The following is a 22321-nucleotide window of genomic DNA, read 5'->3' on the forward strand; positions in this document are numbered from 1 at the left end:
GGCCTCTTAACTTCTCGGATCACTGCGCATTTCATATAACCGCGAAGCATACTAAACAAAAAACATTCCTGGGAAGGGGCGTATGGCAGCTAAACGTGTCACTTTTGGAGGACGCAGTACTGAAACAGGAGGTCCATGCTACATGGCAGCGTTGTCTTCGGATGCAATCCAGATATCCTACACGCATCATGTGGTGGCTACAGTCTGCGAAACCGCAGATAAAAAAATGCATCGCACGATATGGTCGCATGAAAGCGTACTGGCGAAAACGCACCTTGGAGTATCACTTTCTTTGCCTCCGCGAACTATATGATGACCCCATGGGATTAGTAGCAAACAGCTCTAGAATAAAACGCACCAAAGCAAGAATAACGGCGTTGGTACGACAATCACTAGAGGGGAAAAAAGTTCGATCGCGTCCTCCGATTGAACTGACGCAGGAGAATACGTCCGTATATCACGTGATACGGGAAGCCAAGAGAGGTAAACAAAAGTTAATCCACACTCTCAGTGATGAACAGGGGAACGAATACGATCAACGAGTCACAGTTAAAAACTACGTGGTGCAACATTATACAGATTTTTACTCCGCATCGGCGACTGACGCGACGGCAAGTGAGCCGCTTTTATCCAACATTCAATCCACGGTCCATCCGACTGACAACGCCGACCTTGTAGCCCACACAACTGAGGAAGAAGTATGTGCCATAATCAAAGACTCGCCTACAAAGAAATCTGCTGGTTTAGATGGCCTACCCATAGAATTTTATGCTTGTTTTTGGCACATCATAGGACCGGAATTCACCAAAATATGCAATGAATTATTGGGAGACGTGCAGATGCCATCTCAGTTTACCGAAGGAATGATTGTACTGATCCCCAAAAAACCACGTAGCGCTACGCTGAAGGATTTTCGACCACTAACACTCCTCAATTCCGACTATAAAATCTTCACCCGACTCATAAACTGTAGACTGAAGACGGTACTGCCGAAAGTTCTTGGCCCTTATCAAATGAGTGCTGTCCCAGGGAGATCAATGTCGAATGCATTATGTGAATATAGAGACATACTATATTTGTCGTGGCTATGCAAATGCAATGTTGGTCTCATGTTTTTAGACTTCGATAAGGCTTTTGACCGCATCAACCACCACTTTCTACTAACTGTAATGCTACGGATGGGATTCAGTGTTCATTTTATTCAGATCATACGCAAATGTATAGTCGGCACTTCCTCTCGAATCAAAATTAATGGTCAGCTAAGTTCACCAGTCCCGATCAAGCAATCAGTGAGACAAGGCTGCCCTCTTTCTATGGCACTATACGCAATCGCCGTAGAACCGTTACTGTTAAACCTGCATCACAGGTTACAAGGTCTACAGGTGTTGGGTACAAAAACCGTGTGTCACGCTTATGCTGATGACGTCAGTGTAGTAGTTAACACGCACTCAGAAATGGAAGTCGTTCAACAAATAATCCACGCTTACGCCACTTCTTCCGGAGCCAAACTCAATGAACAAAAATCGAAAATTTTAGCTGTCGGACCCCATATGGAGACCATTCAAAGAACATGGCTACAAAGAACAGAGAAGACGAACCACTTAGGTATGATTCTAATGGCCAACCCAAGAGAGATGACAGTAGCCAACTGGGACCATAAACTGCATATATTCAGGGCTACTCTCCGTGAACACAAAACTAGAACGCTCAATCGGATACAGAGAGCTCTATTGATCAACAGCTATGCGCTAAGCAAAATATATCACATCTCAGCAGTGTTACCAGTACCCAAGGATACAGCGCAAAAGCTTTTAGCTGCAGCGTATTGGTTCATATGGAGCGGAAACATCTTTAAAGTCGCTATGCCAACCATAATGTTAACCCACGCCGCTGGTGGTTTGGGCGTCAAAGACATCAAGAACCAATGCACTGCCGTATATATGGACCGAATCCGCAAAATACTGCAGTCACCCCATCCGACAATTACGAAAACGTTATTCAACAGGTTAGCCCCAACGAGCAAAAAGGCCCCAGTCGATGTTGGTCGCATCAGCGCTCAACTCGATCACGTCCGGACTTATTACCTGGAAATGAGCTATATTCAAGACACTTCACAGCTGCTTAACACCAGAAGGACCTATTACCACCTCACGAGACACCATAGGCAAAACCCAATTGAAGCGAAATATCCAGCGGTCAACTGGAGTAACGTCTGGGAAAACATTAACAATCCCATCCTCCACTCCAAAGTAGTGTCCACGTGGTATGACATTGTGAACGAGAAGGTCCCCACAGGTGAAAAGTTGCACAATATCAAAATGAAGCAGAGTCCGTACTGCGATCATTGCCATACTGTAGATACCTTGGCACACATTCTCATCTGCCGCGACCAATACCACATATGGAACTGGACTAGAAAAAAACTCGCAATAATTACTAGAACCACAGACTCTGCTATAACACTTAAAGATGTACTTCAACCAGACTGGCATTTCTTTCCTGCAACAAAGCACAATAGCTATGTTTGGATTATCGGCCAGTTTGCATATTTTGCAGTTACGAATACACATGCGAGTATAGACGAGTACATACAGTATATAATGGAAGAGCACCACAACCTTAAAACGAGTCGGAAATACAAAGCTTTGTTTCAAAATTTCTTACTTCACACTTTGCCATAATGAAGCGGTAATTTTTTTTTTTTTTTTTTTTTTTTTTTGGGTTGGTGCACAACACTACAGCGAGTTGATACTACTTGTGCTTCATTATAATTAAGTTGGCATTTATTTATTTATTTTTATAGTACAGCAGGTGAAAGTGCCTCAGGAAAACTAATTTTGCCAGAAGCCGTAACAAAAAAAAAAAAAAAAAAAAAAAAAAAAGATAGCCGAGTAGTCAGCGTGACAGATTGCCGTCCTACGGGCCCGGGTTCGATTCCCGAATGGGTCGGAGATTTTTTCCGCTGAGGGACTGGCTGCTGTCTTGTCTTCATCATCATTTCATCCCCACCCGGCGCGCAGGTCGCCCAATGTGGCGTCGAATGTAATAAGACCTGCACCAAGACGGCCGGACCTGCCCCGTAAGGGGCCTCCCGGCCAATGACGCCAAACGCTCATTTCCATTTTGTGGCCAGTTTTTGTCGCATGTTGCTTATAGGTCAATGATCTGTCCAGAATAACTCCTAAGTATGTGGGGGCAGGTGTCGTGCCGTTCACTTTCTCCGCCAAAGTCACCATCAAGTTTTTTTGTGAACCAACTTGTTGCTAACAAGGGAACCTCCCCATCGCACCCCCCTCAGTTGTAGTCATAAGTTGGCACAGTGGATAGGCCTTGAAAAACTGAACACAGCTCAATCGAGAAAACAGGAAGAAGTTGTGTGGAACTATGAAAAAAAAAGGAAAATATACAAACTGAGTAGCCCATGTGAAAGATAGGCAACATCAAGGGCTACGGAAGCGCTGTAGCGCCGTGGTCCCGTGGTTAGCGTGAGCAACTGCGGAACTAGAGGTAGTCGGTTCAAGACTTCCCTCGAGTGGAAATTTTATTTTCGCAAAGTTATGATCTGTCCGTTCGTTCATTGACGTCTCTGTTCACTGTAATAAGTTTAGTGTCTGTGTTTTGCGACCGCACCGCAAAACCGTGCGATTAGTAGATGAAAGGACGTGCCTCACCAATGGGAACCGAAAACATTTGATCGCAAGGTGATAGGTCAACCGATTCCTCCACAGGAAAACACGTCTGATAAATTCTATACGACACTGGTGACGGCATGTGCGTCACATGACAGGAATATGTTGTCGACCCACCTCACTTGTACACTTGGCGAATGGGTAAAAAGATTCTTCCTCGTTGCCCGATTTAGGTTTCCTTGTCGATGTGATAATCACTCCCAAAAAAGTGATGAAAATATAAGAGTTTGTCACATAAACTGCAACAAATGAATACAACAGTTTCACAGTCGTACAGTTTTCCCTGTGCTCTGTCAAAACATATGTGTTTAACTTTCCAAATTTTTCCATGTGCAGTCCGTCAAATCCTGCATATGTCCAAGCAAATCTGAACATGTCCTGGAATTTTGGAGAGCGAAGTTGATTATGTGTAAGTGCCTGAACTTTGATAATTGTCTGAAAATAAAAAATTAAAGTTTTCACTCGTGGGAAGTCTTGAACGTGGGACCTCTCGTTCCGCAGCTGCTCACGCTAACCACGGGACCACGGCGCTCCTGATCTCACATGCTCCTTTACGTTGGCTATATTGCACATGGACTACTCAGTTTGTATATTTTGCTTATTTTTTCATAGTTCCACACAACTTCTTCCTGTTTTCTCGATTGATCTGCGTTCAGTTTTTCAAGGCCTATCCACTGTGCCAACTTATAACTAAATCTGAGGGTGGTGCGATGAGGAGGTTCCCTTGTAAGATGGAAAGCACTTACCTCAGATAGTTGAGGATCATATATTTATATGAATATGGTGTCTTTGCTTTCACACATGTCCGAAACAACAGACACAATACCCATATAAGTATATAGTTCTGGCGGATGCACTCGTATTACCCGAACTCTTACGAGACTTGGTAAGAATGTCTTCCACGAGTAATGAATGTGTGGGGGTGGGACACTACGAATGTATTGTGTGGACAAATAAGGTGGGAATGTGGGTATCGCGGGTGGCGTGCGCGAGATAGTCCCGGCAGTCGCACTATCCTCTGTGCTCTCGGTGGCTCAGATGGCTAGAGCGTCTGCCATGTAAGCAGGAGATCCCGGGTTCGAGTCCTGGTCGGGGCACACATTTTCACCTGTCGATGTTGATATATATCAACACCCTTCAGCAGTTGAAGGTATTAATATATAATTCTAATTGGTTGAGGATCAAGTCTGAGGCAGTGTTTCACGTAGTATTTCTGCATTATACCTAGTTTTTCTGTTAGTCACTTCCTTCCTCCAACGTTTGATGTTGGGTTGCCTGTGCCATATAGTCGGCAAAGGTAAATTTCATTTGTGTTGTTTCTGGTACGTCATTCGTATATACAAAGTGTTTGGGGAGGAAAGGTCAATATTTTACACAGTGGCAGTACAAGTAATTCTGAGCAAAAAATTTTATATGAGCATAGGTCCGCAAATGCTTCGTTAGCGTGGTATGGGTGTTGAAAGGAACTTTAATTCTGCAAAATTGATGTGCACAACGTGAACGTATACGCAATACAACTGGACCGTAACGTGATTTTCTTGAAAGAGAAGTACAGTTATGTTTCACATCTTTGCATAATGTTTATTTTGTGGTGTCACCGCCAGACACCACACTTGCTAGGTGGTAGCTTAAATCGGCCGCGGTCCATTTAGTACATGTCGGACCCGCGTGTCGCCACTGTGTGATCGCAGACCGAGCGCCACCACAAGGCAGGTCTCGAGATACGGAAGAGCACTCGCTCCAGTTGTACGACGACATTTACTGTTTCTTTGAAATAGGCGTCCAATGCCGACAAAATTTCTTCGTAGGACAGAGTTGCTACGTCGCGTCGGGGAAACAAGTTCACTATCACACGGTACGTTTGCACGCCGACATTGCTAGCGACTATACTGACGAAGCCTTTCTCTCATTTGTCGAGAGACAGTTAGAATAGCCTTCAGCTAAGTCCATGGCTACGACCTAGCAAGGCGCCATTAACCGTATCTGAAGATAGTCTTATTTGTATTATCAAGAGCGATGTACCACAAGGATGGAATAAAGATAAGTATTCGAGGAGCTGCATACTTTTCTTATTAGAATTCACTACTTATCCTGTTCCAGAATTCACGCCCGTCTGCGTTAGATAGCGTGCATTTCGGCCTCCTATATCTACAAGGTGTTGGCACATTTGCCAACACATCATATTTACTTTGCATTTAGCACATAATGAATTACAACATGCATGTTACATGTATTCAGTTGAAAAAGACGTAGCACGCCTTTTACAAAATGCAAATGGCTCTAAGCACTATGGGACTTAACATCTGAGGTCATCAGTCCCCTAGACTTAGAACTACTTAAACCTAACTAACCTAAGGACATCACACACATCCATGCCCGAGGCAGGATTCGGACCTGCGACCGGAGCAGTCCCGCGGTTCCGGACTGAAGCGCCTAGAGCCTGCTCGGCCACACCGGCAGGCGGAGTGGTATTGTGTCTGGAAAGCATGCACTGCTGTAGAATGCCGTCACCCGTGTTGAGCAACGAATTTTGGTCACGAACTACCCTGGATGAACATCGTCGCCGAGTTTGACGGAGGGCTACGGAAAGGACTAGGGAGAGGCCCCATTCTGCCAATGTTATGGACAGGTACATCAGTATTACCCTTGGCCCCATGGTGTGAGGAGCTATCGGATATTGACTCACGTGACGGCTGGTAGCGAGGGAGGAAACTCGATGAGCACCACGTCCTCATGTGTTACCTTGTATCAAGGTGCTATTTCCCAACAGGACAATGCCTGTCCACACATGGCACCTGTGTCTGCCTGATGTTAAGATACTACTGTGACCAGCAGGATCCCAGATCTGTCCACAGTGAACATGTGTGTGTGTGTGTTAGCAGCTCAGACGTCACCTTCGCCGCCGCGTCCGTGTCCAGTATATAAAGGGCCAGTTAGAACAGTCATGTGGGACAGCTTTCCTCCGAAGACGTGACAAAGACTTAAGAAATCCTTCCCAACCGATTCCAGGACAGACGGTGATGGAACTTCATACTAATAAGTGGGTTCATTCTTTGTTAATTAGACTCGATTTGGAATCATGGAAATATACAGGGTAATTATTTTCCACCGTGTGCAAAGTCTAGGGATTGATGGATGAGAGGGTACGGAACAGAAAGGATTAATGAACTCATGTCCAGAACTGCATGGCTTCCATGCTAGAGACCATTTGTTCAATCATACGTTGTTACAGAGACTGCAGTCCAATACACGCTGTACCATACCGTTGCGGTTGCAGTATGTTTTGAAAATGGTCTTCGTGTGTCTCAACGCTTGCGTGTACGCACTGTAGCATGTTCTGTCTCACACGTTCACACTGGCCAGGCTGCATCTGAACAGTGTCAAAGGCAGCATGAATACGCTGCTCCAGTGTCGCCACATCTGGAATGGGCTCATTCTGAGATGGCCCCATAACCAGAAATCGCATGGGTTGAAATCTGGTGAACGAGCAGGCAATGCAACTAGACCCTCTCGTCCTATCCACCGACCAGGGAAAATACGATTGAGATGCTCCCGGACGTTAACGGCGAATTGGGTGGAAGCACCATCATGTAGCAGCCACATAACCCTTGGAATCACCAGTGGTACTCCTTCCAGCAGGGGAGGCAAAGTCACCTGCGAGAAACGCCGATAGTTGCGACCTGTTAGGCCGCTGGGCCAATGCTCATGATCCACAACCATCATACCATGGGGGTTCTGCATTGTATAGTATTGTATGTATTGTAACTGGGGGCCTAGAAACGACGGAGAGGATCCGTCCCCGCCAAAGCCGCAGTGGTCCACAACCCCACAATGACTACCGCAAAATGGTTCAAATGGCTCTGAGCGCTATGGGACTTCACATCTGAGGTCATCAGTACCCTAGACTTAGAACTATTTAAATCTAACTATCCTAAGGACACCACACACATCCATGCCCGAGGCACGATTCGGATCTGCAACCGCAGCAGCTGCGTAGTTCCGGACTGAAGCGCCTAGAACCGCTCGGCCACAACGACCGGCCACGACTACCACACTCCACTTCACCCGCCCGCTTCCCCACACCAAACCACTCTTTCGGGGTTATTGTGCAGTTCGGCCCCGGTGGACACCCCCCCCCCCCCCCCCAGTGAACATCTCACACCAGATGAGTGTAACACCTATGTTTGAGTGGTAGGGTAATGGTGGTGTACGATACGTGGAGAATTTGTTTGTGCAGGCAGCAATAGCCAACATAGTGTAGCGCAGGCGGAATAAGGGGAACCAGCGCGCATTCGCCGAAGCAGATGGAAAACCGCCTAAAAACCATCCACAGACTGTCCAGCTCTCACTGGACCTCGACACAAGTCCGCTGGCTGGATCTGTGCCAGGGACCAGGCACTCCTTCCCAATCCAGAAAGCCGTGCATCATACCGCACGGCTAACCGGGGGGTTTCTGCTTACTATCCCATCGATGACTGTTATGGAAACTGAAGATACCATCCCGTGGAAAGGTGGTGTGATCTGTGAGTAGGATGGATGACACAAATCGCGGTTGCTTGGTGAAGAAACCAGTGACAAATCCGATGCGGAAAGTCTGTCGCTACTTCAAGCAAGTCTTGCACCCACTCTAAATGATAAGGTTAGCAAACATTGTCATAGTGAATGCTTCACACGATCTATCTGGCTTAACCTGTACTGGCGGGCCAACTGCCTGGTACTGACACCACAGTGTTAACCACATTTTCCTCCAAGTCTGGTGTCCGAAAATTTCGGTTACGTCCTCCATGATCTCCTGCTTCCTGAAACGACCCTGTCTCAGACAATGAACAAAACACTGTTGCGAACATTGGATGCTGTGGTTGCTGTCGGTGGGGATAGGTCTCCTGATACAACCTTGCTGCCCGTCGCCCATTGCCTTTCTGTAAGTAAACACCATATCGGCAAGCTCTCGATTCGATGGGGTTGGGTTGTTTGGGGGAGGAGACCAGACAGCGAGGACATCGGTCTCATCGAATTAGGGAAAGGCAGGTAAGGAAGTCGGCCGTGCCCTTTCAAAGGAGCCATCCCGGCATTTGCCTGGAGCCTAAATCAGGATGGCCGGACGCAGGATTGAACCGTCGTCCTCCCGAGTGTGAGTCCAGTGTGTTAGCCACTGCGCAACCTCGCTCGTCTCGATTCGAATACGGAGCCATTGTGGGCAACACTGTATCACGGCCACTACAAGTTGAATCAGCAAGAGAAGTGAATCAGATATAACAATCGCTATAGCAGGAGAGGGCGGTCGTGCATGACGTATGAGGAACAGTACCACCATCTAGGAGGGACCCATGCATAGTGTAACTGTGGCTTCATGATACAGCACATACTAGACCGCAGTCTGTGTAACGAAGTATGTTGTTGTTGTTGTTGTTGTGGTGGTGGTCTTCAGTCCTGAGACTGGTTTGATGCAGCTCTCCATGCTACTCTATCCTGTACAAGATTCTTCATCTCCCAGTACCTACAGTAACCTACATCCTTTTGAATCTGCTTAGTGTATTCATCTCTTGGTCTCCCTCTACGATTTTTACCCTCCACGCCGTCCTCCAATACTAAATTAGTGATCCCTTGATGCCTCAGAACATGTCCTACCAACCGATCCCTTCTTCTAGTCAAGTTGTGCCACAAACTCCTCTTCTCCCCAATTCTATTCAATACCTCCTCATTAGTTATATGATCTACCCATCTAATCTTCAGCATTCTTCTGTAGCACCACATTTCGAAAGCTTCTATTCTCTTCTTGTCCAAACTATTTATCGTCCATGTTTCACATCCATACATGGCTACACTCCATACAAATACTTCCTGACACTTAAATGTATACTCGATGTTAACAAATTTCTCTTCTTGAGAAACGCTTTCCTTGCCATTGCCAGTCTACATTTTATATCCTCTCTACTTCGACAATCATCAGTTATTTTGCTCCCCAAATAGCAAAGCTCCTTTACTACTTTAAGTGTCTCATTTCCTAATCTAATTCCCTCAGCGTCACCCGACTTAATTTGACTACATTCCATTATGTATGAGTGAATAAAAAGTCTCTAGCATGGAAACCATACATGTCTGGACATAAGTTCATTAGACCTTTTCTGTTCCATATCCTCTTATTGATCAGTCCCTTGAATTTGTTCCCTGTATATATCAGTGAGATAAACAAACCAACATTAAAACTGAGTGCTGAATAGTCGGAAATGAGAAACGAACGCCCTGCCTGGAAGAGATTTACGACAGAATCACCGACTCGCGGAAAGACACAGCAAACAGAGCCCCTAGCCTGCAAGGTCCCGTGGGAGCAATCCAGATGAAGGCGGCCGAGTTCTGCTTTTTGTTTATCTCCTGCAGACCCCTGCAGCTATGCCACCCTCCACTCCCACCCCCCCTCCCCCCGCCCCCTGTCTCACTCCTCCCTCGTAACGCTCCTCAAGGGATCAGGCCGCGACCCCGTCACACACACACACACACACACACACACACACCACTGCGCTCGTTCGTCCATGGGGAAAAGGACCAAACTCGCAGACGCACACACACGTTCAACTGCTGTGTTTGTACCGCCTCTAAATAAAAAACGCATTTAGGAGTTTAAACAAAACGAAGGAGCGGGGCAAGAACACCGTGGAGTACCTGGGAAGGGGGAAGAGAAAGGCAAGATTTTTTAACGCAAGTTTTACCACTCTTGCAGAACGTCCCCTGGCCTGCAGAATCCACACTTCGGTTCTCCCTTCGCCCCTCTCCCCATCCCCCACAACCCCCACCTTCTCCCATTCAGCGGTCCGTCCTTTTCCAGCTGTCGGCGCGATGCATCTCTGTTTCCCCGTCGGCAGTATGGGGGCGACAGCACTGTGGAAAAGATGATATGGCGCCGCACCAGCACACGCCGTTGTTCCTCGAGCCGGTACAAGACGCTTATCGCGCATACGGTTGCCGGCTCCGCGAGATATGCGCATGTTTAGACTCACAAATGCGATCCCCGCAGTTGGTATACGACGACTGGGCGTTCCGGAAGGATCCCCAGGGGCGGAACCAGAAAAGGGCCCGACAGAGAAGACGGCAATGGAGAACGAATGCCGGACATTCGCCACGCCGGACATTTGCCACACTTGCCCCTTCGCCAGGTAGCGATCCCTCAGGTAAGGGACGCCCTTCCTCGTACTTCTTCTGTCCGCTTTCAAACTGCCGTCTCCACATCTTACTCGGTACAACCAGTACGTAGCGGACCTTATTCTTCAACACCTTGGCGAAATACAGAGCTTCCTATCCGATATCGAAATATTTACAACTTTTGGGAAACGAAAGCAATACCGACGATTATGTCAGTATGTAATTAGTTTTGCCAGATATAAATATAGATTCCTCTGTCTGTACGGTACCTTCCTTTCACGCTTACAGATTAGAAACAGTCCATCGCCATGGGAGCAACAAGAAAGGAACGATGTACACAGAATGCGAATGTACGCTAATTTCTTTTTGATCACTGCATTTGTGCCTACTTTAATTACTACAACTCCATGCCCAAAAGACAATAAGGAAAACAGAAATGGGTATGTGAATGTTTGAAAAGAAGAACGACATACTCCATATTAATTTACTCTCTAAAATGCGGTATCCCTTGTGGCGAAACATTAGTTAGTAAAGTGTAGCGGGACAATGTTAAAAACATGACTGAAAATACGTTCAGTGACTATAAGAACATCTATGACTGACATGTCATCTAAAGTCGACGTACAATTTTAAAACGTTAGAAATAAGGAAATAAAGCAATACACAATGCTATGCTTATAACGTACGTTGTTGTTCTACATTGTTTAGCTCTGGTATTTACAGGGTCACAGAGAAAGCATCCTAGCTTTTGGAGGGAAAAGCCGTAATTGTAATGATCTGCACTACAACAGAAACAAGAAGCACAACTTCATGAAAAATAATGTAATGTGTGTTTCAGCTCACAAGCGACATTGAAGCAGATAGTTCCTGTGACTTAGTATGCGCAGAGGTTATATTCGACAACCGGAATAAATTAATAACTGGCTCCTTTTATCGACCCCCGGTCTCAGATGAAAGAGTTGCTGAACAGTTCAAAGAAAACTTGAGTCTCATGACAAGTAGGTACCCTACTCATACAATTACAGTTGGCAGTGACTTCAATCTACCTTCTGTATGTTAACAAAAATACAACTTCTGACCCTACTGTAGATAGAAAACAACTTCCGTAATTGTTCTAAATGCTTTTCTTAAAATTATTTTGAACAATTAGTTCACGAGGCCATTCAAATTATAAATGGTTACGAAAACACACTTGATCTCTTAGCCACAAATAATCCTAAGCGTCACGACGGATACAGGTGTTAGTGAACACACGGTCGTAGCGAGGCTCGATTCCATAACAAACAAGTTCACCAAAACTAAACGCGAAATATATCTAATTATAAAAGCAACTAAAAATTCGGTTGACGTCTTTCTAAGAGACAGTCTCCAATCCTTCCCAACTGTGTAAGTGAAGACCATATGTGGCTTAAGTTCAAAGAAATAGTATCAACAGCACTCAAGAGATTCATACCAAATAAATTAATAACAGACGGCACTGATCCCCCATGGTACACAAAACATGACAGAAACCTGCTGCAGGAGCGGCGAAAAAGGCACGTATAATTTAGATGAGCGCAAAGATTGGCGAAGTTTTACTGAGGCTCGAAATTTGGTGCGGATTTCAATGCGGGATGCATTTAATAGTTTCCACAACGAAAGTCTCTCTAGAAATGTGGCGGAAAATCCAAAGAGATTCTGGTTCTATGTTAAGTAAACCAGCGGAAAGGCTCAGTAAGCGATGAGGCGGAGGAGGAGGAGGAGGAGGGGGGGGGGGGAGGGAGGGGGAGACAAGGGACCCAACCCTTCGGAGCAGGTAAAATCATGGCAAATGTCCGGCGTGGCAAATGTCTGCACGCCGTGGAGAACTCCTAGCAGGCTGTGCCTCTGCAGATGTGACAAATGGAAAGAATTATTCGTTTCTGTGGTTATGATGCCCATAGTCGATATACAGTTAAGGGCTTTACAGAAAGTAGGGAACGTTTCCGTTTGACGCCGCTAGGCGTGCATCGATCGCGTATGGTTCAAATGGTTCTGAGCACTATGGGACTTAACTCCTAACGTCATCAGTCCCCTATAACTTAGAACTACTTAAACCTAACTAACCTAAGGACATGACACACATCCATGACCGAGGCAGGATTCGAACCTGCGACCGTAGCGGTCGATCGCGTGTACAGGGTGTTACAAAAAGGTACGGCCAAACTTTCTGGAACCATTCCTCACACACAAAGAAAGAAAATATGTTATGCGGACATGTGTCCGGAAACGCTTACTTTCCATGTTGGAGCTCATTTTATTACTTCTCTTCAAATCACATTAATCATGGAATGGAAACACACAGCAACAGAACGTACCAGCGTGACTTCAAACAGTTTGTTGCAGGAAATGTTCAAAATGTCCTCCGTTAGCGAGGATACATGCATCCACCCTCCATCGCATGGAATCCCTGATGCGCTGATGCAACCCTGGAGAATGGCGTATTGTATCACAGCCGTCCACAATACGAGCACGAATAGTCTCTACATTTGGTACCGGGCTTGCGTAGACAAGAGCTTTCAAATGCCCCCATGAATGAAAGTCAAGAGGGTTGAGATCAGGAGAGCGTGGAGGCCATGGACTTGGTCCGCCTCTACCAATCCATCGGTCACCGAATCTGTTGTTGAGAAGCGTACGAACACTTCGACTGAAATGTGCAGGAGCTCCATCGTGCATGAACCACATGTTGTGTCGTACTTGTAAAGGCACGTGTTCTAGCAGCACAGGTAGAGTATCCCGTATGAAATCGTGATAACGTGCTCCATTGAGCGTAGGTGGAACATGGGGCCCAATCAAGACATCACCGACAATGCCTGCCCAAACGTTCACAGAAAATCTGTGTTGATGACGTGATTGCACAATTGCTTGCGGATTCTCGTCAGCCCACACATGTTGATTGTGAAAATTTACAATTTGATCACGTTGGAATGAAGCCTCATCCGTAAAGAGAACATTTGCACTGAAATGAGGATTGACACATTGTTGGATGAACCATTCGCAGAAGTGTACCCGTGGAGGCCAATCAACTGCTGATAGTACCTGCACACGCTGTACACGGTACGGAAACAACTGGTTGTCCCGTAACACTCTCCATACAGTGACGTGGTCAACGTTACCTTGTACAGCAGCAACTTCTCTGACGCTGACATTCGGGTTATCGTCAACTGCACGAAGAATTGCCTCGTCCATTGCAGGTGTCCTCGTCGTTCTAGGTCTTCCCCAGTCGCGAGTCATAGGCTGGAATGTTCCGTGCTCCCTACGACGCCGATCAATTGCTTCGAACGTCTTCCTGTCGGGACACCTTCGTTCTGGAAATCTGTCTCGATACAAACGTACCGCGCCCCGGCTATTGCCCCGTGCTAATCCATTCATCAAATGGGCATCTGCCAACTCCGCATTTGTAAACATTGCACTGACTGCAAAACCACGTTCGTGATGAACACTAACCTGTTGATGCTACGCACTGATGTGCTTGATGCTAGTACTGTAGAGCAATGAGTCGAATGCCAACACAAGCACCGAAGTCAACATTACCTTCCTTCAATTGGGCCAACTGGCGGTGAATCGAGGAAGTACAGTACATACTGACGAAACTAAAATGAGCTCTAACTTGGAAATTAAGCGTTTCTGGACACATGTCCACATAACATCTTTTCTTTATTTGTGTGTGAGGAATGTTTCCTGAAAGTTTGGGCGTACCTTTTTGAAACACCCTGTATTTTGGTATGTGCGTACTCGGCAGCTCAGTCGGCAGCCATGCGTGACAGCGGGAAAGTGTCTGCACGTATGGTTTTTTCGATATTTGAATTTGAAATATGCGCTGCAATCGAAAATCCCGCCAGTTGTGAGTTGCGGTCTCTGATAGGGTTTTTTTTGATAAAAAACCTAAAACCTACAGAAATTTACCATCAACTGTGCGAAGTGTAAGGAAACAACGTAATGAGTGAATGTTCTGTCCGGAAATGGTGCATTCGGTTTAAAAATGGCCGAACCGACGTTCATGATGAATAGAAGAGTGGACGCCCGAGCGACTGCCGACGTTGCCGCTAAAGTTGATGAAACGATTCGTCAAAACCGTCGCTTCACAATAACTGTGGTTTTGCTTTCTTCTCCACCCAGTTTCACGGACTCTGTCGCTTGAAATTGTCATTCATCATTCAAAAGCTAGGCTACCACAAATTTTGTGCAAGATGGATGCACAAAATGCTTACAGAGCACCATAAAGAGCCGCGCGGGAGTAGCCGAGGTGTCTGGGGCGCTGCAGTCATGGACTGTGAGGCTGATACTGGCGGACGTTCGAGTCCTCCCTCGGGCATGGGTGTGTGTGTTTGTCCTTAGGATAATTTAGGTTAAGTAGTGTGTAAGCTTAGGGACTGATGACCTTAGCAGTTAAGAAGTCCCATAAATGGTTCAAATGGCTCTGAGCACTATGGGACTCAACTGCTGAGGTCATTAGTCCCCTAGAACTTAGAACTAGTTAAACCTAACTAACCTAAGGACATCACAAACATCCATGCCCGAGGCAGGATTCGAACCTGCGACCGTAGCGGTCTTGCGGTTCCAGACTGCTGCGCCTTTAACCGCACAGCCACTTCGGCCGGCTTTGTCCCATAAGATTTCACACACGTTTGAACATTTTTGAGCACCATAAAGAACAGCGAATGGGGGCAACGTTGACATTTCTGGAGGCCTACCACAAACATGGATCGGATCGTAACCAGTGACGAGACTTGGGTGAAACACGTCAATTGCGAGACAAAATTACAGTCTGTGGAGTGGGGACACACAAGGTCCCCCCCAAAAACCTAGAAAATCCAGAATGATATTTTTGACTCTGCAGCGGAGTGTGCGCTGATATGAAACTTCCTGGCAGATTAAAACTGTATGCCCGACCGAGACTCGAACTCGGGACCTTTGCCTGTCGTAGGCAAGTGCTCTACCAACGGAGCACTTGCCCGCGAAAAGCAAAGGTCCCGAGATCGAGTCTCGGTCCGGCACACAGTTTTAATCTGCCAGGAAGTTTCAACCTAGAAAATGTTTGCAAACCTAGTCAGCAAGGAAGTTGATGGCGACAGTGTTTTGGGATAGGCAAGGTGTGCTTCTTATTGATTTTCTCGAACGTGGGGCAACCATAAATTTTGCCCGGTACCTGTCAGACTCTGCACAGCCTTAGAACACCAGTTCAAAACAAACGCCGAGGGAAACTGACGTCCAAAATTTTGTTTTTGCGCGAAAATGCCCGAGCTTACACGGAAAACCGCACTAAAGAAGTCCTTAATTAATTCAAACGGGAAATTTTCCCTCATCCGCCCTAACAGCACCTATCTTGCACCAAGCGACTTCCATTTGTTTCCCAACATGAAGAACTGGCTTGCAACGCAGCGCTTTGATGACGACGGGGAACTCCAGGCGGGGGTAACCCACTGGCTGAAGTCTCAGGCAGCAGAATTTTACGACGAAGGTCTTTCAAAGCTTGTCCACTGCTATGAGAAGTGCCTCATTGTGTTTGGTGACTATGTGAAAAAGTAGTGTCAGTAACTCTTTCAGATGTATATAATAAAATGTATTTCTTGTACTTAGTTTTTTTTTAGTGCCAAAACGTTCCCTGCTTTCTGAATAGCCCTCGAACGTCAGGTTTTTCGAACCCATGTGTGCAGCTAGCAAAAATACCTATTCATTACTTTTTACTTCTCGTACATCAGTCTGCAAGAACGGAACTTGTATAGGATCGTTTGCTGTCTGTCTGTCCGACTTCCCAAACACTTTTTCTCAGGAATGGGTATACGCTTAAAGTTCAAATTTATGTCACGCATTCAAGTCTTCAGTCCCTTGGCGATCGAAAACAGCGAGGCTTCAAGTCTATGCAATGAAAAGATACGGTCGTTTGTGTCACATATTGTGATACTCGAAATATCACTCCTCGGAATCTACTGGGTACTTCCCGTCGACGTAGAATCATGAAATGACGATGATGTTTGGTTTGTGGGGCGTTCAACTGCACGGTTATCAGCGCCCGTACAAATTTCCAACCTTGGCTCAGTCCAATCTCACCACTTTCATGAATGAAGATGAAAAAATGAGGATAACAAAAACACAGAGTCATCTCGAGGCAGGTGAAAATCCCTCGCCCTGCCGGGAATCGAACCCAGGACCCTGTGCTCGGAAAGCGATTAGGCGACCGCAAGACCACGACCTGCGGACGAATAATGAAATGTGTCAAGAAGAAAGGTTTCACAGCGCAAGTAAAGGAAAAAAATTGATAATTGTGAATCTGTAATTGCATCACAGAAAAATATTTCTTTTTTCATTTGTTATCCGACTTTAATCTTAAAATTGAAAAATTCCGGAAAGTCTTGGAATCTTGCCAGTACCAGTGTTGATAACAGGCAAAAAAGTACGTAATTAAGTTTTTACACTACCCTCAGAGCTCGAATCCTACGCCAAATGGACAGTTTTCATTCCTTTTTTCACTTCGTTTCAGGCAAACCAACGACCACGTCAGGATAACTATTTGTTTCTCTTTTCCTTCACCATCCTTCAAAACTCTTTAATTTTCTCGCAATGAGTAGTTTTCATCGCATTTTACCATTTTATGCCAGTGATTTTTCTGTTTATTTCATCTTCTTCAAAACCTTTATATTTCTTGATTTCCAGCCTAGATTTGTCTCTGTCGAGTAAATTCTCCTGTTCAATCTACATAAGAACTCCCTTTTTCTCTTGCCCCTCCACCTGTGTTCTTCTTCTGTTTTCTGTTTCGGAAGGAAGTTCGCATCTTCTGTGCTAATCTCTCTTCATATATATACCAGGGTTGGTACTTAAATAGTGGCAACTATTTATTTAAAGCTCGTACAAAATAGATAAATGATTCAAAGTTTTACTTACCTTCAAAGTAGTCACCAGCATTGTGTATAACCCGTTGCCAGCCACGTGGAAGTCGTAGGATACTCTTAGCAGTGCCAGTTGTGTTGACAGTTCGAGCGGCGCGGACTGTTGCCCAACAAATTGGTAACAGTTCTGAAGTGAATGCGGTGAAGTGTTTCTTTCAATCTAGATATCGGGTGGAACTTATGAGGGCGTTAAGTCAGGTGAGTGCAGTACGTGGTATAGCACTTAGCAGCCTCATTAGTCAAACAAACCAGTAACATACATGAAGACAGTAACTGTTTTCGAAAGAACAGATCCCATTTCTGATCGTGCAGCTCCTCTAGAAATAAATGATAATTAATTGAAACACTCAGCTGCCGATAGGTGTTGTTGACATACCTTGATGGGGACAGCTGAAAATTTGTGCTCCGACCTGGACTCGAACACAGGATCGCCTGCTTACGTGGCAGACACACTATCCATCTGAGCCACCGAGGACACAGATGAAAAGCGCGACTGCAGGGACTTATCCCTTGCACGCTTCCCGTGAGACCCACATTCCCAACTGTCCACAATCTACATACGTAATGTTCCTAATAGATGATTGCCCGTCTACTCATTACTCTTAGGGGAAACGTCACGTTAGTTGGCGCGAGTTTTCTACTCGACTGACGGTAAAATGCCCTTTGCTTGCAAACTTCTAAATGACTCCATTTTTTCCTCGAGTCTCAATATATCCTGTAAGTATAGGTGCCCACTTTTAGCGTACAAAAGATATCCACCGGAATCAAAGTAGGGAAGCATCTTTCGAACACTATCGCCTGTTCGATCCGCTTAAATAAATCGGTTTGGATTGTACTGAAACCATAATTTCGCAATGGGTGCCTTACTTTGTCATGTCCAGGTCATTCCCCTATCCTTTTTTTCATGATTTGCTAAATGAGAACACTGGAATCGTGGTCCACTGACAATTCTGGTTCACCACAAGAAGTAGCCATGTAATTCAGCGCAGGACGTTCATTTTCTGTTAGCTCATTGTGACCCCACACTAGGCGGGGCAAAGCAAGGTGACTCCGTAAATGCGCTCCCACAACCCTGGCGTATGCTCGTCCTCACACAATCTTTTCAATGCTGTTTTCAGTGAATATTTCACCATTTCACCATACAAGTACTGTATACAGCCTGTGACCGATACATCCAACTCTGAACGCAACATCATTAAATTAAGAATGACCACTTTCTACAATATCCCTTGCCTTCCAAAACAGAGGCTGATCAGATGTGACCAACCATGTAGCCTTTAACATGTATCTACAGCTACGGACAGAGCAGTTTAGGGTTAAATGACCTCAGACTTCCACCGCAAATAATTTGGAAAATGGAAAGTGTAATTGATGTGCGGTTTTCACAGAACGAAAAATGGCTCTGAGCACTATGGGACTTAACATCTGTGGTCATCAGTCCCCTAGAACTTAGGACTACTTAAACCTAACTAACCTAAGGACATCACACACATCCATGCCCGAGGCAGGATTCGAACCTGCGACCGTATCGGTCACGCGGTTCCAGACTGAAGCGCCTAGAACCGCACGGCCACAACGGCCGGCTTCACAGAACGTATTGACAGTCAGGGGCTAGTATTTTTAGCAAATTAACACATTGTAATAATACGTAGAAAGAGTATTTTTTTGTGGAAACGTAATTATTATATTATTTATTGGTAATGTTGGTTGTTGCCGACTTACATGGTGGCCCTTAATCAAAATGATATTTCATTCAATTTTGATTTACAATTACATGCTTTTATGAAGTTCTCTTTTTTTTAACAATATGAATCTTCAGTTTAAATTATTTGTTACGTTAATGAACGTTAGACTCGTTGAATCTTAAAACATGAGCATATTACGTTGAACAATGGAATAAGCTTTTCATGTTAATTTCCTCGGCTAGTCAGCTCACTTTAAAGCAAAAAAACAAAATCTTTAGTTATTAATTACAACCGCGGCCCACACACGCGCGAGAGTATTTCTTCTTACCTCCGTTAACCATTGTATTGTAGTCGGAGTCCTGGCTCTGGCTCTCGGCTGTTGTGCTGAAAATAAGAATCTTAAAAGCTAAGTATTTTCTGCAGCGTCGGGCGGCTGTGGAGAAAAAAGTATATTATGTCAATAGCGGGCGAATTTTTCGCTTCCGCTAAATTTTATAAGTTAATATCGCCACATATTGGCGTCGTTGGCTGCATCGGCCGCTGCGATTGTTGCACTGTGAATTACTCGAATGCAGGTTAATTCAAAGGAAGGCGGACATGAAATCGGGATCACCTCTCACAAATTAAAAGTGAACAATAATATTAAATCAATATGTTATCTGCTTAATTGGTACAAATATGCTTACATTTGCCAACACTCGCAAGATGTCCGTCTACACGCAACCAAGACAAGGGAAGAAGTGAAGAGGACTAAAAAAATTAACAAAAGCGTGTATCTTGTAGTCTCTTTAGATCATTTTGTTATATTTCTTTGCCTTTGAAACTTACACAGAGAAATTATTATAATTCGGATACATGAGAAAAATGTATATTATTCAATTTTTAAATGTCTCTTCAATATAAATACTGTTTTTTAAGTCTTTTCTTATTATTTCACTCGGGACGCTGTAAGATGTAACCAACCATGTAGCCTTTCACATATATGTATAGCTACGGGCAGAGCAGTATACGGGCTAAATCACCTAAAAATACTGCGGTCGCAGGTTCGAATCCTGCCTCGGGCATGGATGTGTGTGCTGTCCTTAGGTTAGTTAGGTTTAAGTAGTTCTAAGTTCTAGGGGACTGATGACCACAGCAGTTGAGTCCCATAGTCCTCAGAGCCATTTGAATTTTTTCACCTAAAAATTGCACCGCAAATATTTCGGAATTGGAAAGTGTAATTGATGTGCGGTTTTCACAGAACCTATTGACAGTCAGTGGCTAGTATTTTTAGCCAATTAACAGATTGTAATAATACACAGAAAGAGTATTTTTTTTGTGGAAACAGACACATTTTTAAATGGAACAGTGCTTGTTGACAGTAACATACTAAAAGTAGGAAAAAGTAGAATGTCAGTGATGTTTGTTGCAGGATTCTCGTGCTTGTCATAGCAGGAGCCAATATTATATAAGGGGTGTTCATACATCTCTGATTGACGGATTACGTTACCGTGTGGGGTAGCCGCGCGATCTATTGGCGCCTTGCCACGGTTCGCGCTGCTCCCCCCGTCGCGGGTTCGAGTCCTCCCTCGAGCATGGGTGTGTGTGTTGCCCATCGCGTTGGTTAGTTTAAGTAGAGTGTAAGCCTAGGGACCGATGACCTCAGGTCCCGTAGGGATTTACCACCACCACCACCACCACCACCACCACCACCACTACCACTATCGACGTTGCTTGATGAACGAAGTGAGAGTGTGTGTAAAAAAGAGATCGAAGGAAACCAGTTACTTAATGCTAGCTCGTGTTTTGACTGCACACGAGAGTGGATTCCTCTCAACTGCATAAGGGCCCTGAAGATCCTGTAATGGAACGCCGAGCCTGATTACGTAAATAAATCTAGTGCAAAAGAGACGGCTACATGAGTTCTAATTTACATTTCCTAATGAGCAGCCTCTACATCCTTACATTTGTAGAGGCATATATCACTTGGGGTAAGATAGGTACTGCCTACAGGAAAATTAAAGAGACCTTAAGAGAAAAGAGAACCACCTGTATGAATATCAAGAGCTCAGATGGAAACGCAGTTCTAATCAAAGAAGGGAAACAGAAAGGTGGAAGGAGTATATAGAGGGTCTATACAAGGGCGATGTACTTGAGGATAATATTATGGAAATGAAAGAGGATGTAGATGAACATTAATGGGAGATACGATACTGCGTGAAGAGTTTGACAGAGCACTGAAAGACCTGAGTCGAAACAAGGCCCCGGGAGTAGACAACATTCCAGTAGAACTACTGACAGCCATGGGAGAGCCAGTCCTGACAAAACTCTACCATCTGGTGAGCAAGATGTATGAGACAGGCGAAATACCCTCAGACTTCAAGAAGAATATAATAATTCCAATCCCAAAGAAAGCAGGTGTTGACAGATGCGAAAATAACCGAACTATCAGTTAAGCAAGTCACGGCTGCAAAATACTAACGCGAATTCTTTACGGATGAATGGAAAAACTGGTACAAGCCGACCTCGGGGAAGATCAGTTTGGATTCCGTAGAAATGCTGACCCTACGACTTATCTTAGAAGAAAGATTAAGGAAAGGCAAACCTACGTTTCTAGTATTTGTAGACTTAGAGAAAGCTTTTGACAAGTTTGACTGGAATACTGTCTTTCAAATTCTGAAGGTGGCAGGGGTAAAACACAGGGAGTGAAAGGCTATTCACAATTTGTACAAGAACCAGATGGCAGTTAAAAGAGTCGAGGGGCATGAAAGGGAAGCAGTGGTTGAGAAGGGAGTGAGACAAGGTTGTAGCCTATCCCTGATGTTATTCAATATGTATACTGAGCAAGCAGCCATGAAAAAAAAAAGACAAATTCGGAGTAGGTATTAAAATCCACGGAGAAGAAATAAAAACTTTCAGGTTCACC

General features: G+C 45.0%; 1 non-coding gene across 1 annotated transcript; it reads left to right on the forward strand.

Annotated features, from left to right (window-relative positions):
* The first annotated feature begins 4711 nt into the window (after positions 1-4711).
* Positions 4712-4786, forward strand: Trnat-ugu. The gene has a single exon. It is a non-coding gene; the product is annotated as a tRNA-Thr (tRNA).
* The last annotated feature ends 17535 nt before the right edge of the window (positions 4787-22321 follow it).

The sequence above is a fragment of the Schistocerca americana genome, chromosome 10 (assembly GCF_021461395.2).
Source record: "Schistocerca americana isolate TAMUIC-IGC-003095 chromosome 10, iqSchAmer2.1, whole genome shotgun sequence".
NCBI lineage: Eukaryota > Metazoa > Arthropoda > Insecta > Orthoptera > Acrididae > Schistocerca > Schistocerca americana.